This window comes from Ailuropoda melanoleuca, chromosome 3 (assembly GCF_002007445.2).
Source record: "Ailuropoda melanoleuca isolate Jingjing chromosome 3, ASM200744v2, whole genome shotgun sequence".
Classification (NCBI taxonomy): Eukaryota; Metazoa; Chordata; class Mammalia; order Carnivora; family Ursidae; genus Ailuropoda; species Ailuropoda melanoleuca.
Genome location: NC_048220.1, coordinates 41,342,757 through 41,360,100, shown reverse-complemented (window position 1 = coordinate 41,360,100; position 17,344 = coordinate 41,342,757). Strand labels below are relative to the sequence as shown.

The window sequence follows — 17,344 nt, the reverse complement described above, 5'->3', positions numbered from 1 at the left end:
ACCAATTCCCGCAAAAATGTGGCTAGCCCCTGTCTGTCTTTCAGGCAGCTTCTCTGCTCCCCCAAAACTTTGGTTTAGGGGCCTAGCCTACCTGTCTTTACAGCATTTAATCCCTTAGTCAGTCTTCCCTTTTTCACACTTATGGAAGCTAAAGTGTGGGAATGTGGCTGAGCAGTACCAACTGTTTATACATTTATACTCTAAATATTTAGTATAAAATGCTTTTAGCTAAAAGAAGGATTCTCCTCTCCCCAAAACCCCAGGTGTCTCTCAGCTTTTAGTAAAATGTAACTTGTGCTGCTCAAAAATAGGTAAGATCAAAATGTTCCAGGCAGTTTCATCAAGCCTTCTTCCCATTCCTTCAGAGGTCGGCTTTTTTGAGTCCGAGAGCATACAGGTTCCAGATGGTCTGTATGATTCGAGTCAATCATGCGCATCCTATAACCAAACCTAAAAAGTGGATGTGAAAATGTTTTTTATGGACCTTACCCAGAAACCCCTTCGGCCAGACCAAGTCTGCTGATTTGGATTTCTCTTTCTGCACTGCCTCACTTATCCACTACTGCAGCGGGAAGAGGAGAGGGGTGTCCGTGGGCTCCGGAGTGTCTCTGCCTTCCCTCTGGGTCTGTGGGTTCCAGGAAGGCAGGAGCCATACTTTGCCTGGATCCCCTGGGCTCAGTACGATGCGTAGCACAGAGGAGGCGCTCACAAACATTTGCTGAATGAAAGAACGGAGGAATCACTGGTCAGGGCGGGGGTGGGTCATTAAACCCGAGCCCGAATTTTTAGAAGCTGTGGGCTGGCTTCCTCTTAAGGTTAGGAAAGACTCAGGCTCAGGATATTATCATCACTCAGTCACTTCTCCAGGGAGGGGAGGACATCTGTCTGCCCTGCCCAGAGCAGAGGTGGCCAGGAAATTCTTTTTAATGCTACTGAGGAAAAAAAAAAAAAAAAAGCCAACCCAAATGGTTCCTCTGTATCAGAACTATACTTCAGGTTTAAGACCTTCTGAGATTGTACGTGAAATGTCCCTTTTTCCCTAGAGTAAATGTGCTTAATTTTATCAGATTCTCAGGTTCTATGACCCACCAAAGGATAAGAATAATTGCTCCAGAGCCTTCCTTAAAATGGGCTCAGAGAGATCCCTTTTGATATTGTCGCCAGGTAAAAAACAGTGAAGATGCCACTGTTGGAATATTTTATTTTCCTCCGTGCAGCAATGCCATCTCTGTGCCTGTTTTCCTTGCCAAAGAGAGGTCCGGTGGGTGTACATCAGCTTTCCTGTTAATTTTATAGTAGAGGTCAATGGCCTGCTTACCTGTCCTGCCCCACCTCCCCCCTTCTCATACCTTCCCTACTCAAAATTGAGAACCAGGATTCTTATTTTACCACATAGAATTTTGAGGCTTCAGCAACTTGCCTCCCCTTCCAAAGGCTTGGTGTTTTCATATCTGAATATAATGTTTCTCTCAGTATAATGTTCTTAGCTCACACGGTTGTTCGTTCGTTCATTCATTCATTCATTCATTCATTCATTCATTCATTCATTCTAGAGGGCCTACAATGTACCAGGTAGTGTTCTAGTGGTGAACGGAACCCACAAGGAGCAAACATTCCAGGGGAAGGAGTCAGAGGAGGAGCGAAGAGGACAACAGGATATTAGTCAGTGATGAGTGCGATGCAAAGAATTCAAATGGAAGGAGAGTGAGTGACCGGGTGGCTGGTTTAGACTGAGCCACGTGGAATTCCCCTCTGAGGGGGTGACACTTAAGGTCTGAAGATCAAAGCAGAGGGAGCAGCCAGTGGAACGGTCCCCGGGCAGGCATGGGCTTCATGGGTCTGCAGAATGCCAGTGTGTGCAGCTGATGGGATCCCAGAGGTCGGCAGGCTTGGCTTTGAAAGTCACTGTAAGGAGCTTGGAGTGGATTTTAAGTGCAGTGGGAATCTTCTGAAAGCGTTTTAAGCAGGGGAGTGGCATGCCCTAAAATATTTTACTTGTGGAGAATAAATTGTAAAGACAGAAGAATGAAAGCAAGGAAACCAATGAGGAGCCTTCTCTAAAAGGCCCAGCTCTGGACCATGGTGGCTTGGACCAGGGAGGAGGTATACAGATGGGGAGCAGTGAAGGACTGGAGGGATGTGTGCAAAGCACCAAGGCCCACATCTGATGCATGGTGAGCACTCAGTAAACTCTAGCTATAATCCTCCTCCTCAGTATTACTATTGGTTTGGTAAAATGAAATGGGACCAAGCAGTGGGCCAACATAACTGTAGTTTTAAGGATATTACTGACTTCAGAGCAAATAAGGGAGGATGGACCCTATCTTATTTGTATGCAGAGATTCCATTAATGTTATTTTCCTGACCCTGTCTTAGATGCAGTGTTTTCAATATTTTTCTCTCTGTATTTTAAGAAGAAATCCATCATTTACTTCTTTCAGGACACAGTGCTTAGTCATTTTGTAGTGAAAGAATCCTGATTATCTCCGAATGACAGATGTGAAACAGTGAATTCTAAGTTGTGTAGAAGAGGTAATATATTGCATTGCTCTGGGATTTATTACGAGCAAGGAGTTGGAAAAAATTAGGGAGTTAACATCCAGGAAGAAAGCAAAACTTTAAAAATGACACAGATAGATTAATATATTTATGCATACATGTCACGCAGTCTGATGCCAGAAAAGCCAAATGAAGAAGTAATGTTCTGAAAACAACTCACAATTACCAAGACTACTAAGCTTGGAGTCGGAGAAATATGAAGACTGGTGACATTCAAACATCTGCAGTTGCTATGGGGTTACTTAAAGTTATAAGAAAGAAAGAATGAATTATTCTTTTTCTTTTTTCCTTTTTTTCAGAGGTGAGTCTTTGGATCTATGCTTTAACAAATGCACATACCTTTCAACCTACTCTTATCGGGCAAACTTGTATTTACAAGTGCAATTATTCTGAGACACAGAAGTCTTAAGTGAAAGGCAGACATCGCAATCTCTTAAGGTCATGCTGATCTCCTCAAATGTTAGAATTGACTAGAGTAAGTCTGGCTTTTCAGCTAAGTGACCCCATCACTTTAGAGTAATCCCTGTAATGAGTATAAATACACCAACACATTTCAAGAAAAACACAAGGCTCTAAGTGATATTCTACTAGGCTAGAGAGAGTTTGCTTTCAAAATGTGGACACCAATATTCTCCAAGCAGTGTGGTTTCTCGATATATTAAAGAAGTTATTCAGGTGTCCTGAGTACCCACAGTGGGGCAACAATTTTGTCAGTAAAATTTTGTTACCTTCAAAATTCTTCTATTTGCTTTTGGTGGGGGGCTTTCATAGGATAAAAGTAGAAGTGTTTATCATCATAACAAAGAGAACGTTTGATCATTGGAGATACCCCTCGTAAATCAACAACAAAAAACCATCTAAAATACAAACAAAAAAAAGCACTGCCAAAAGTATGTTCTGTGGATCACCAGTTCTTCAAGACATCACTTGAAAGGAAGCTTAGACGCACTGACTGCTGTATTTTCCTCTCCGATCAACTTGAGCCCCGCATTAAGCCTGTTCTGCCACTATGTGGCATGACCTCTTCAAGGTCATGGCCAGCCACAATCTCATTAAACCAATGTAAGAAAGTCAGCAGGACAAGTACAGAATTACAGCTGCAGCTGGTCCCCAGGCTGTAATTGATATTTACTATCTCCCTCCTCCAACAGCCATTCTAGATTTCCTCCAACTTTGGCCATCACTTTTTTGCTACTTTAGATTGCTTACGTGATGGAATCATCCAGACCTTTATTTCTGGGAGTCTGACTCCCTGGCTATGATGCCTTTGTAAGGGCATGATTGCTATTATTTCCCATTCACCATTACCATCAGGAGTGGAAGCACCAAGAGATATCTCAGTGAATCTCCTGGGTTTCAGGCATATTCCTCCCTGCCCCCATTATATAACAGCAACCCTAGCATCTCATAATAATTAAGAAAGATTTCTCCCAACAGTGCAGCAATCCCTTCCTTTGATTGCTGGCCCACAGTCATGAAGAGCCCTGTATGACTAGGTGGCAGGTGTGGTGCAGGTTCAGGGGATCCCTTACCTTACCACGTTCCTTGGTGGAAGGGTAGTCCCACTGGGAACCAGGACCTCTAATCCAGCAGAACCTAAGTTGTAGAAATGGGAAACACAAATATGAAGTGAATTATTGGGAGCAAAGAGGACAAGTACCAATTCTACTACCATCCCTTCATCCCTTAGACCCATATATTTTAGCTACTGGGGTGCAGTACCATAGATCAGCTGTTGGCTCAACACATTTGAAAGAGCTCCCCAGCCTGGAGGGTTTTGTCACTGAACTTCGGTCTCATCTGACTCTTTCACAGGGCATTCCAATATTCTATCAGATCTGCTACTGGATGAGTTGGCTTATGGTAGGACAAATGGACCCTGTGGTCATGTACCCTCTCTATTGACACACATCCTTTGTTGCAAACTCTCTTCCTTCATCAGAGGCAATGTTATGCAGGATCCCACGAAGATAAAACAGGAATTCTACAAGTCCTCAAATAGTGGGCAGGGAAGGCAAACATATATAAAGGAGATTTCATTTTTTTTCTCTCCAGGATGGAATGTCTCAAAACATGGAGAGTGACACTAACCTCTGTAATTTTGCCTAAGGTATGGGATTGCTTCTTGTTTTCTTTTTAATTGATTAACTTGTTTATTGCTTTATAACTATTGAATGCCCATAATGTGTTATACTTTTACATTTCATGGGAAAATATTTACATTACCCAACAGGTTTCTGTCCCTAATGCTCAGGCTCCGATGATGAGACCAGTGCATTCATGCATTTTGTACATTTTATATTTTTGAGGGTCCTATGTTTATAGATCAAGTCACCCTAGGACACAGAAGATCTGATGAACGTACAACAAAGAATTTGTTTTGTTATTGTCTGGTGGAACTAATTAAATACATGGATGGACAAACAAGTCAAATCTGTATGCTCTTGTAATTCATCCAAGAAATCCCAAGAGAATGAGAATACTGATGTCTTAATTGCTATCAATCACCCTGGCTCTCCCAGATCTAGGTAAATAATAAGCATAATGCAAACTTTTTTTGGCGTATTGTTCTAAGACTGACGACCCAGAATTTTTTTTTGTATTGGGGAAAGAATTCATATTCCTATGTCTAAAAATACCCCAAATACTTAGTAAGAAGCAGATCCACTCTACAGGCATAAAAATAAGATAGGAATGCTGAAGAAAGCATGGCATTCAGGATTCAGCCTGAGGAAATCAAGACACTGGCTGTACTGCCCCCCCCCCCCGAGAGACCCATGTGGACAGGCTCATGTACATCCTTCCACATGGGAGGGGAAATGGGTGCTGATTTAAAGGTATACAATACCATGTAGGTAGTTCCTTCCTGAATTCATTTTTGGGGGACTGAGTGTACAAAAGGTGTTCTCTAAATCAGGAAGCTCCAAGTTTTATTGATCAGGCTGAGGCCTTTAGGGTAGAAAGTGAGGCTAGACTTTGGGGATACAGTGGTATTTCTGCTTGCTGCCTTGCTTCAAACCAACTAAATTAACCTCCCATGCCTCAGTTTCCTCATCCGTAAAATGGGAACAATAACAGCAACCTTCCTTATGAGGTGGTTATAAGAAATTAATACATGTACAGTACTTAGAATACCACCTTGCTCATAATAAGCATTCAGTAAGTGTTAGATGCCATCACCACCACCATCATCATCATAATCATTATCTCTATCTCATGTATCCTCCCTGGTATGAAGGTAAATTGAACTTTAATAAATATGACTCCATTGACTTGTACTCCAACAAACTCAAGGAGTTCAGATGGCCTAAAGTGATCAAGATTTCCCATAAATAATTTTTGTAATTATTAACTGATTTTCTTGAATACTTTTCTTGATACTATTTCTGAGAGAAGGTGTTATGCACTGAATTGTGTCCTCAGAAAGATATGCTGAAGTCCTGACTACCCGTATCTCAGAAGATAACCTTATTTGGAAATTGGGTCATTGTAGATGTAATTAGTTAAGGTGAAGTCTTGCTGGAGCACGGTGGACCCCTACTCCAATGTGACTGCATCCTTATAAGGAGAGGGAAATGAGGACATAGGAAGGCACAGAGGGAAGATGATATGAAGACACACTAGACAAGATGGCCATGTGATGATGGAGGCACAGATTGAAATGATGCATCTCCAAGCTGGGGATGCTAAGGATCGCTGGTGAGTACAGAAGCTAGAAGAAGCCCAGAAGGATTCTCTCCTACAAGTTTCAGAGGGAGCATGAACTTTCTGGTATCTTGATTTTGGACTTTGAGCCTCCAGAACTGTGAAACAATAAATTTCTGTTGTGTTAAGCTACACAGTTTGTGGTACTTTGTTACAGTAGCCCTAGGAAATAAATACAGAAGGGGATGGGAAAAAATACCGCTGAGGGGATAACATGTCATTTGACTTAACCAAACAGGTCACTGGAAGTTTAAGGGGATGTTCAAATGTGCAAGTTGTCACTTGATGCACTCTCTGTTTTGACAAAAGCCTACCAATTTAATCTTTTCCCCCCTCTCATTCTAATCTATCTCCAAGATCTGCTTTCTGCAGGAAGACTTTCCTTCCCACTCTGTAACTGGTAGGCTTATGGACATACATTTTTCCTATCCGACATTTGAACAAATCTCCTCAAAATTTGTGCCACACCAGTTCATTTGCTCATTCATTCATTCATTCATTCATTCATGTTTTGTTGTTGTTGTTGTTTGCATCAGAGCCAAGGGCCAAAGCAACAAGTAAAAGCCTTGTTTAGATGGCCCAGAGTCACAACCATTCCTTCTCCAGTGGGTCTTTAGAGAAGAGGGAGCATTCCTGGTCCTTTGTGCTCTTTCCTCACTATGATTCTCCCCCCCCCCAATTCTAATATCACTTGATGATTTTCAGAGCAAAGGCAACCTCTCTTTGCCATACACATCAGCTAGATTCCACAATCCCCCACATATATACTATTTTCCTAGTTCTAAAAACAGCTATTGGACAGAGTGAGTCTAATCTTCCCACAGTTGTCATCTCACATCCAGGGTAGTCAGACCAAGATTTGTTTTCAAATACTTTTTTTTCCCTCATGACCTGGAAAATCTTTCCAGAACTATGGATAAGTCTTATTTTTACTTTGTACAAATGACCATAGAGTGAAATTCAAAACTCCACAGTTGCCTAACCTGAAAGTAAGAGAAGAGGCAAAATTTATAAAAGTACCTATAACTCATTAGCTAATTTTCTTCCCTTGAGTCTTCAGTTCTATAGCATGGTAAAGTTTTGTCCAAGTTAGCAGGCGTGTGTGTGTGTGTGTGTGTGTGTGTGTGTGTGTGTGTGTGGTTTTCATGACTATTTCCAAAAATACATTCGTCAGAAACTTGAGGTAAGCGTTATATTGTTTTCATCAGTAAAAATGAATGACCACCTGTCCTCCTGACTTCACTGTACAGTTTTGTAAGGTAAATTAAACACAAAAGTAGTTTCAAAAATATGCAGTGTGCTTTTTCAGGGGTCTGGAGCAAGGGTGTGAACAAGCACGCGTGCCTATGCATCTAACAGGATCTTGCTTTGGATATTTTTAAAAGGGAGCTGTTAGAGTAGCTTTAGTTTCTTCTGGTCCTTGATTAAATCTTGATTAAAATCAGTGCTGCAGTTTTAGAACGGGAAGCAGTCTTCTCTTTCCTTTCCCAGCTGTAGGTAACATCAGTTGATTGCTTGAGACAGTTAAAGGTGCTTTGGTAGTAGAAGGACAACAAGATTAATGGGCAGGCATTTCCATAGTAACAGCAAAGCACTCTGGGAGACAGAGCCGCTTGGGGGCGGAGCTACGCAGGCCAGGATTTCGGCTTCCATGGCAACAGCAGCGTGTGGGGTGGGGATGAACAGGCTACAAAACTTAGCAAAGGTCCATTTAGTGGAGACAATGTATAATCAGAGTTGTCATCTATTTTAAAACCCAAAGTTAAATAAATCAAATTTGAGACCACAAGCTGATGCAAAACATTTAAAATACACTGTATATCCACTGAAAATTTCTGAAGCATAAGCACAAATAGTTCAAGAACCATCCAATTGTGACGACTTGTTAGTTTAAAAAAATCCAATTACCAAGATTTTTGTCCCAGAGTAGTTGCAGAAAATTACACAATTAGAGCAATTTTTCTCAGCTGCTCCACTACAGGAAACTCAAGTAATTATACAAAAATAGTGTAAAATAGTTTTCACAACTGTAAGTTAGATTTCTGCTTTCTTTAGAAGAAATTATGTTTTTCTCTGTAGATAACCATCTCAACCCGAAGTGGAAGACCACAGTGAAAAGAGAAAGCAACAACTAAGAAATGAGTAAAGAACGGAGCAAAAGGTGAGTGAACGACTAAATGACCAGGAGAAGCTGACAAAATTCAGAAAGACCTAAGACCTGACATTCCCCCAAAATGTTTAGTAAAAGAGGTCTGACACAACATTGTATTACTCCTGCTTTTATTAACCACAGAGTTAAAGTGTTTGAAGATCATAATTATAATGTATTCAGGGAGCTCACCATCCACTGAGGAATAAACACTATTTTCTATCCAGGCCTTTTGAGTCAGGTCTACACAAGCGAGAGGGAAGACTGGAAATTATCTGGTGAATTGGGGATAGGTTTACTACTAATCAAGCCCATTAAGGTAAATCTTTATGTCAGTATCTGCTCCTTATTAAGAATACTTGTTACCTGTTAATATTTACCCAGATTTTACCGAGTGGGAACTATGCATTTGGAAAACAAATATTATTGATTCAACCCAGTTCCTTTGCTGGGCTATTATCTAATTGAACTTTGAGCTCAATTTGGGTTGACGGTTTGGATGTCAAATGTCATTTAAGCATTTGAAGGATCTGGCCCCAGTGTCTCAGAAAGAGTGATGCCTATTGCTAAGCATCCTACATCCGGAAAAGAAGTTTTGCTATCAGGAACATCTAAGGGATAGTCTCCCTGGCATCAGCACCCATAATCTGGGAGCAGTCCTCCTCCTCTATCATCCACACAGTTCGCATTATTGTTCTGTGATCTTGATTTCCTTTCTAGAGCTGACTGATCTAAGAATGGACACCTGAGTCCAGTTTGGTTAGTCATGTTCATTACCCAGGATTTTGAGATTCCGGATTCAGAGTCAGTCTCTCACCAGTGACTAAAGCTGCAAGATGTAGAATTCCAGAACTGTTAGTGATTGTGTTTTTTTGTCATATGGATGAAACCTCAAGGGAAAAGAATAAAAGCACCACGAAGAGCAGGGGAAGCTATGATTCAAGATAATTCTTCTGGATGGAAAGACTTGAGTTTCCAGGTTGAATGGGCTCATTGACAGACCAGCACAATAGACGAATATAGATCTTCACCAAAACATATTACTAGGCAATTCAGAACACTGGGGACAAAGAGAGAATCTTAAATATTTCTAGAGAAAAGCAACAGAAACAGATGTTATGCAAAGTATCAGGAATCAGAACTTCTGCTAACTCAAGAGCAACTGTCTGGGAACAATGCCTTCAAAACTATTTCCAACCTAGAATTCTATATTGAGCCCAACTATCAATCACATAGAAGTGTGACATGAATATATTTTAGATATGCAAGGTCTTAAAAAGGTAATTCCCACACATACTTTTTAAGGAAACTATTGAGGGAGGTATTCCACTCAGAGAGGGAATTAAACTAATTGAAAGAAATACACAGAAAAAGGGAAAAAGACAGCAGAGGTGGGACTATGGGGGATCCCAGGATGACAGCTATGTACCAGGGTGACAGGGCCACTAGTTCACATCAAAGCATTTCCAAAATTGGTTACCCTTGTTCTGAGTCCTAGCCATCCTTCCCTCCAAGAATGAAAGGATGGGTACAGTGACAGTCGGTAGGACTGTATTAGTTATCTACTGCTGTGTAACAAATTAACACAAACATTGTGTTCCAAAACAAAATATATTTATCATCTTCTGGTTTCTGAGGGTCTGGGGTCCAGAAACAGCTTTGCTGGGTGCTCTGCTCAGGGTCTCACAAAGCCATAATCAAGGCATCAGCTACAGTTGGGGTCTTTTCTAGAACTAGGGGTTCTTTGTGGTTGTTAGTAGATTTTAGGTCCTTGGGGTTCTAGGACTGAGGTCTAGTTTTTTTGCTGATTGTTATCTGGGGACACTTTTAGCTCCTAGAGGCCACCTGCCTGCAGTTCCTTACCACATGGCCCTCTCATGACATGGCAGCTTACTTCTTAAAAACCTATTGGAGACTCTCTCTCAGAGGAAAATGAAGTCTTTTATAATGTTATCTACTCAAGGGAGTGGCTATCCTATCACCTTTGCCGTATTCTATTGGCTAGAAGCAAGTCACCGCAAGTCACAGTTTCTGTCTACCCTCAAGGAAAGGAGATTATACAAGGGTATGATTCATGAGGGGCCACCTGAGGGTGTGTCTGCCACCCGAACTATTATTTTAACTGATTACATATACAGTGATGATGGTACATGACTGAGATTGAGTGATAAACTATTTTCTAACATGAATGGTTACATCGAAATCTGGTGTTCTTCTAATTAACATATTGACAAAAACCTTCAGATGGCTGCAATGCAGGAAAAAAAACCTACCCAAATATGAGAAATTATCTTATATACACATATGTCCTTTCAGTGAACATTATGTCTTTGAGAATCACCATGTTGCCTAGTATAGGAGTAAGCCATCATTTTATATTGCTGTATAGTATTCCAATGCATAGAATAAGTATGGATATGCCACACTTATCTATCCATTCTATGGTTGATGAATGTTTAGCTTGTTTCTAGTTTTTGGCTTTTATGAATACTGCTGTTTATGAACACTTTTGTGTGTGTGTTTTGGCACACCTATGTAATCTTTTAATCCAATAGTAACATACATAGAAATCCATAAAAAACATAACAGTTAATGGTGAAATATTGAAAGCTTCTCCTCTGAGATCAGAAGTGAGATAAAGATGTATGATATTGCTTCAACATTTTACTAGTGATTCTGGGCAATAAAAATGCCTAGAAAAATATTTAAAAGGTAAGAGGATGAGAGAAGAAAAAAAAACTGTCATTTTCAGAATGCATAATTTGTATATGGAAATTTAAAAAGGACAAATAAACTATTATAACTAATAAGTGAATTTACCAAGGTCAATATATAAGGTCAATTGTATTTATGCTGGCAACTAACAATTAACATGTTTAATGTTTGGAAATGAGTCAAACAAAGGATGTATAAGACTTCTACACAAAACCTACTAAATATACTGAGATAAATAAGACCTATTATCAATTCAGAGATATATTTATGGGCTTAACAATTCAATATTGTTAAGATGTCAGTTTGACCATTTGACCCAGAGGTTCCGTACAACCCTTACCAAAGTCCTGGGAGGTTGGGTTTGAGGAGCTTGCAAGCTGATTCTAAAGCTTATATGAAAATTCGAAGAGTTAAGAATAGCAATGACATATTCAACAAAGAGCAAAGGTGGAGGACCCATACTACCAGATTTCAGAACATGTCAGGAAACTACAGTAATTAAGTTAATGGGTGGTAAAGGCATGAGGATGAACAAACAGACCAACAAAAGAGAATACAGAGCCCAGAAATAGACCCACATATTTACAGTCACTTAATTTAAGACAAAGCTGGCACCACAATTCAGGGGGAGAAAAAGAACGTTTTTGCAATAAAAAATATTGAGAAACTAGATGTTCATAAAAGGGAAAAGATGAAAATTGACCCCATTCTCATACTGTGCACAAAAATTAATTTGAGGTGGGATTACAGATTGGTAAGTGAAAGCTAAAACAATTACGCTTTCAGAAGAAAACACAGGAGAACATGGCGAGGGGGAGGCAGATGTCTTAGAACAAAATGCCTTAAACATGAAAAAAAATGGATAAATTGGACTTCATTAAAATTAAGAATTTCTGTTCATCAAAAGCCATCATTAAAAACATGAAAAAGCAAGCCAAAGAACTGGAGAAGATAACTGCAATCCATACATGCAACAAAGAACTCCTTTCTCCAATATGAAAAGTGCTCCTACAAATAAGTAACCAGTAATCCAATCAGAAAATGAGAAAGACTTGAACAGGCACTTCATCAAAAAGATGCCTTAATGGCTACTGAGCATTTGAAAACGTGCTTATCATTACAAACTAAAAAGGTGTTTAACATAATTAAAATTAAAACTGCAAAACTACAACACATTCTCCAGAAGCACTAAAACAAAGCAAAACAAAACAAACTAACAAGCCAACAAAATATCACTGACAGTTCCAAGTACTGGTGGGCTGTAGAGACACTGAACTGTTTTTATGCACTGCTAGGGGGACTGCAAACTTGTCCATGCTTGGAAACTTACTGGGTAGTATCTAATAAAATGTATGTATAACCAACAACCCAGAAATTTCCCTCACAGGAGTAAAGCCAATCAAAATGTGTACATATGCACACCAAAACATTCTGAATTTCATCAAACTAATAGAGGATTTGTTTTTACCATTAAATGGATAATCCATAGACCAGTAAAATCAGGGCTCGCTAGGGGTGACATTGAGTACAGGGCCTTGGACAGCCTTGTGTGTATTCAGAGAAAACCCCTCCTCCAGAAAGCTGGAACGGGGCAAAGCCCTTTCCTTCTAACGCTCCTCTGCTGGTTAAAGCTGGTGGGGAGTCATCACGGCGTCCTGCTTCTGGGTGTGTGTGCACCTGTGTGCTCTTCTACCTTATCTGCAGTTCCCTAGATTCAGTTCTCTCTCTAGGGCCTAAGCTCTTTATTCTCATTAACCCTTCCTAATGGTCAAGGGCTCAGTCTTAAGTGCAGCTTTGAGGCTGGGAGATGCCATCTTCCCCTCAAAATATTTTCTCCCTCTGTGACTCTAAGGAGAAAACTTGCCACGCAGAAGTGCGCTCCAGAGTGGAGGATGCAGTAAAGTGGATTAGCAAGAACCTGCGGGGGCCCTAAGCAACTGCACTCCACTTCAAAGGCCATTGGCCCACCGAGCCCTCCTTTTACTCATGGCCTTGCATCTAAAGATTAGGCTCCCCTAGAATATTCTGAAGTGGCTACTGAAGAATCTTGTGAAGTCAAGACACAAAGAGCCATTCTGTTCTCAGAAATGCCTACATTTATACGACTGTGAGTCTCGCACTTACAGATTCTATCTCCTGCTCTCTATCCTGCTGATTTCAATCCGGCGGGACGGCCACATGGCTTTGTGCTCCATACCGCACATGTGCATATGGCGCTTGCTAAATATAAATTCTGTTTGGCAGGATCCTCTTTTCTCTTCCTTTGTTTCTGAAAATGTAGGAAGAAAATGTGTAATGTGTGCCCTCTCCAAAAGGAGAGAGACTTTGAGGAAGTGGAATTATCTTGACAACAAGCTACACACTTAACATATCGTTTTGGCTGTGGCTGTAGGGGCAGCGGTGACTGCCCAGTGCTTTGTCAAATTGGGGCGACTGAGCTGATTGGCACAACTCTCTTCAATGGAGGTCAGGCAACTTCCTGAACTACCGAACCATCTGACTGAGCTTTCAGGGGCTGGTTTTCAAAGCTTGCCAGTGCCTCCTTCTACTCAAGTACTCTTATTAGGTCAGTTTGTGCTGCAGTAACAACTCAGAGCTCTCAGTGGCACAACACAATCCATCTTTGATTTTCTATTCATGCTACATGTCCAGCGTCAGTTGGCTGTTGGGATCTGCTTACCACAGACACCCAGGCCGAGGACAATGGAGGTTTTCTCCTGCAAGAGATGGTGTGTCTCCACCATCACTAGGGCCACTGGGCAAGAATGTGGCAAGTCACACCCCAGCTGTGAGAGCTTTCCCTGGAAGTGACACACATCACTACGGCTCTCTCTATCGGACAAAGCAAGTGCCAGGCTTTGCCTGACTTCAGAGAAGAGCACGAGGTATATTTCACAGGTACTGAAGGCAGAGGCTGTAAGTACTTTGCTACCAGCACTAATGACTACCATGTCTCCTGCCAGAAATAGGAAAAGACTAGACAACTGCTCACACTATACTGCTGAGGCGCCTAGGTACTTTCTAGTTGCACCAATGGTGCCATTGAGGGAAGAGAGCAAGATCCACAGGGTTGAAGCTATTTCATAAATCAGTGCTTAGATTTTTGAAGAAGTGTCATAACTTAAAGACGCTTGCATTAGGGATAGTTAGGCGAGGGCCACAGAGCACACAGATGCTTGCTCCACGTTTAGGCTCAGGAGCTGGGCCAAGGTCAGACACACACTGTCACCTGCAGAGTGGTAAAATGCTGCTGGAGCCTTTAGGAGCTGACCTGCTTCCTGCTCCCTCTGCCAGGCTTCCCAGCATTGCTGTGGGCTCCGCTCCTGCCAGTTGAGCCTGTCTGACTTCTGCTGGTCACGGGGCCCTTAGCTAAGTTGTGATTGCAGGGAGTGTGGCTTGTTAGATCTTAAGGACTGTGGAAAGTCCCAGAGCCACTTAGCAGGTGAAGAATCATGACTGTGTCTGTGCCAGCTTCGAGGGCCTAACATCGCTGGACTGATTGCAGTGAGCCTAGGAAAAACCCGAAGGAGGGTTTCAGATTCAGAGGGCAGTTGAGAGGGCTTTGCCTAGTGACACTGATCATAGCTGGCAGGGGGCCACTCGAGGGGAGGCAGCTGGCTTGCTGCTTCCCATGGCCTGCCCCAGACAGATCACCCTGTGTATCAGTGGAGGAGAGCTGGAGAGAAGAGCAGTTGGGCTCTCTGGAGAAACCGAAGGGAGGTAGCAAGACTGATGTGAATGTCCACGATGGCTTGGTACAACGTGAATCTCAGCAATTTTTAGCAGGATTCTGCTAATGAATGTGGAACTGAGGGACTGGCAGCTCCATTTCCCCTGGTATTAACATTTTTTACTTTATTTTAATGAGGAAAATGAAATTCTTCTCAGTTTCCTATCACTGAACCCGGTTTGGGAGGGTATGACATTTAACAACAGTGCTTTGAAAAATATTAAGCATTATACAAATATGAGGAATTGTTGCCATCATTATTCTGATGAAGCGCACACGCAGCTTTGAATCGGCCTTAATATTGAGGGGATATTGAAGGGATTAGGAGGGGCTCTGGAACTACTGGGTAGCGATCAGGATGGCCTTCATAAAGAGGGCCAACTAATCTGGCCATATTAAATCCATTTTGAGAAGCTAAATACCCAAACTCTGAGTCAATAAATGGCAAATGCAGACGTAGATCATAAAACTTGATCATTTCACATCAGATGCAACACTCTCATAAATTATAAAATATGCCCGGCGATTAATTCTAATTCCAGACCGTAACTTGATTACCTGCTGGGTGAAAGGAGGAAATGGTTTTGGGCAGGAGAAGTGGTCCCGATTTCTCCGTACATATACGCAGCCAGTCAAGGGGAAGGGGGCCTGTTGGCTCTATGGTGGACTTGGGGATGGGTCCAGATGATTCAGGAGCTAAAGATGTGGCTGTCCTTCAATCAGCCCCTAAAAGCTTTGAGAAACTGCAGTTCAGCCTTACTGGTTTGGATGAATTGGGAGTTTCGGGTCAGCATGAACTAATGAAAATCTGAATTACAAACTGTTTTGAAAGACATCCACTTGTCCTCTTTTCCAAGTATAAAGAAATGCAAAACTAATGTATAGGAGACTGGGGACAAATCCGGGTCCAGCCAAGCCTGCTTAATTACCCCAATTATTGTTAGCATTCAAATGATACTACTCTAAAACAGTGGATTCTTAGAATAAGAACCTTTTATTTTTATTTCTTATTTATATTTTAAAAACCTTTTATTTTTTAAAAAATGAACTCATTTATGAAGTCCTTTTCTTTATTGTTCAGAAGAAAACGTCAGCCCTGTTGAGGAGGACGTGTCCCCAGTCTGGGACATGCATATACAGGATGGGAACCTTCAGGAGGCTTCCCTACTTATCTCACTGTCCTGTGTGCAGTGGGCAGAGGCTGCGCAGTTTGAGGAATGCAAAACTATCCACTCTTCTGTATAATAAAGCCAGTTATCGATTCGTTAAAGACAATCCCTTGCAATTAACTAAATTGTTTATAGACATTGTTTCCTCTCCTGCAAATTGAACCAGGACAGTTCTCGGCAACAAGGTAGAGTACAGCTTTTCCTGAGATGCTTCATCCTTGCAGCTTTTAGTTGCCTTGCTTGGCCCTTCCTTTCCCTCTGTATTCTCTCAAGCAAGTATACAGCCAGACTTCAAGTCCCCTGAGGACAAAGCTCAAGAGCATTTTACTCATCTCTCTAATCTGTTGTCCTTTAGAATGTCTGTAACAGATTAATGCCTCGGTACATGATCACTCCATGAGGTAATCAATGCATCCATCGGTCAGCTATTAGGGCTGATAAACAAATGCACATGAAGCAAAAACACTGATAGTGGATTAAATTCTTGGGCATTATAGGGAATCATCCTTAAACCCAAGGAAATGAATTCTGCTTTGGATTTCAGACAGTAGAAGGCACAGGTGAATACCTTCACGCTGGGTGGGTGATGTTGATTCCACACATGTAAGGTACAAGCTTTCTCTAAAAATAACAGCAACAGCCACTACTGCTACCAGTTATCAAGAGCCTACTAGGTGTCAAATGTGTGACATACTAACACTTCATGTGATCATCATAGTAACAACTTGAAGTAGTTATTATCTTTCTTTTATAAACTGGGAAAATGATGTCAAGGAAAGTTAAGTATTTGCCAAAAGTCACAGCGAGTCAGAAGGGATTTAAAGCACCAAGTTCTGACTGATTCCAAATCAGTGTTCTTTCCATGTCACTACTCCACCCATTCTTTCTATAATTGGAACCTAATAAATGTTTGCTCAAATGAGTACATCTTTAGCCTGCTCCATTTTAGATCCCAGTGGAATCCCAAATATTCTAATTCCCTGATAATCATTATCATCAATTTGTATTTACTGAACACATATTACAAGCAAGGCAANACAAGGCACTAAATTCTTTTTTTTTTAAAGATTTTATTTATTTATTCGACAGAGATAGAGACAGCCAGCGAGAGAGGGAACACAAGCAGGGGGAGTGGGAGNTAAATGTTTGCTCAAATGAGTACATCTTTAGCCTGCTCCATTTTAGATCCCAGTGGAATCCCAAATATTCTAATTCCCTGATAATCATTATCATCAATTTGTATTTACTGAACACATATTACAAGCAAGGCACTAAATTCTTAAACAAACAGGTGTTTGTATTGACTTCATAACCCAC

The 17,344-nt window shown here is 41.2% G+C and overlaps 2 long non-coding RNA genes across 2 annotated transcripts in view; one reads left to right on the top strand and one right to left on the bottom strand.

The window, feature by feature from the left end:
* The window catches only part of LOC117801500, a 182,900-nt gene that overhangs the window by 65,797 nt on the left and 99,759 nt on the right, over window positions 1–17,344 (bottom strand). The window contains exon 5 of the long non-coding RNA XR_004624081.1: window positions 4,092–4,155. This is a non-coding gene — a long non-coding RNA (uncharacterized LOC117801500). The remainder of the gene's footprint in view (window positions 1–4,091; window positions 4,156–17,344) is intronic.
* Window positions 1,860–8,424, top strand: LOC117801503. The gene is made up of 3 exons (XR_004624084.1): window positions 1,860–2,174; window positions 4,615–4,669; window positions 8,344–8,424. It is a non-coding gene; the product is annotated as an uncharacterized LOC117801503 (long non-coding RNA).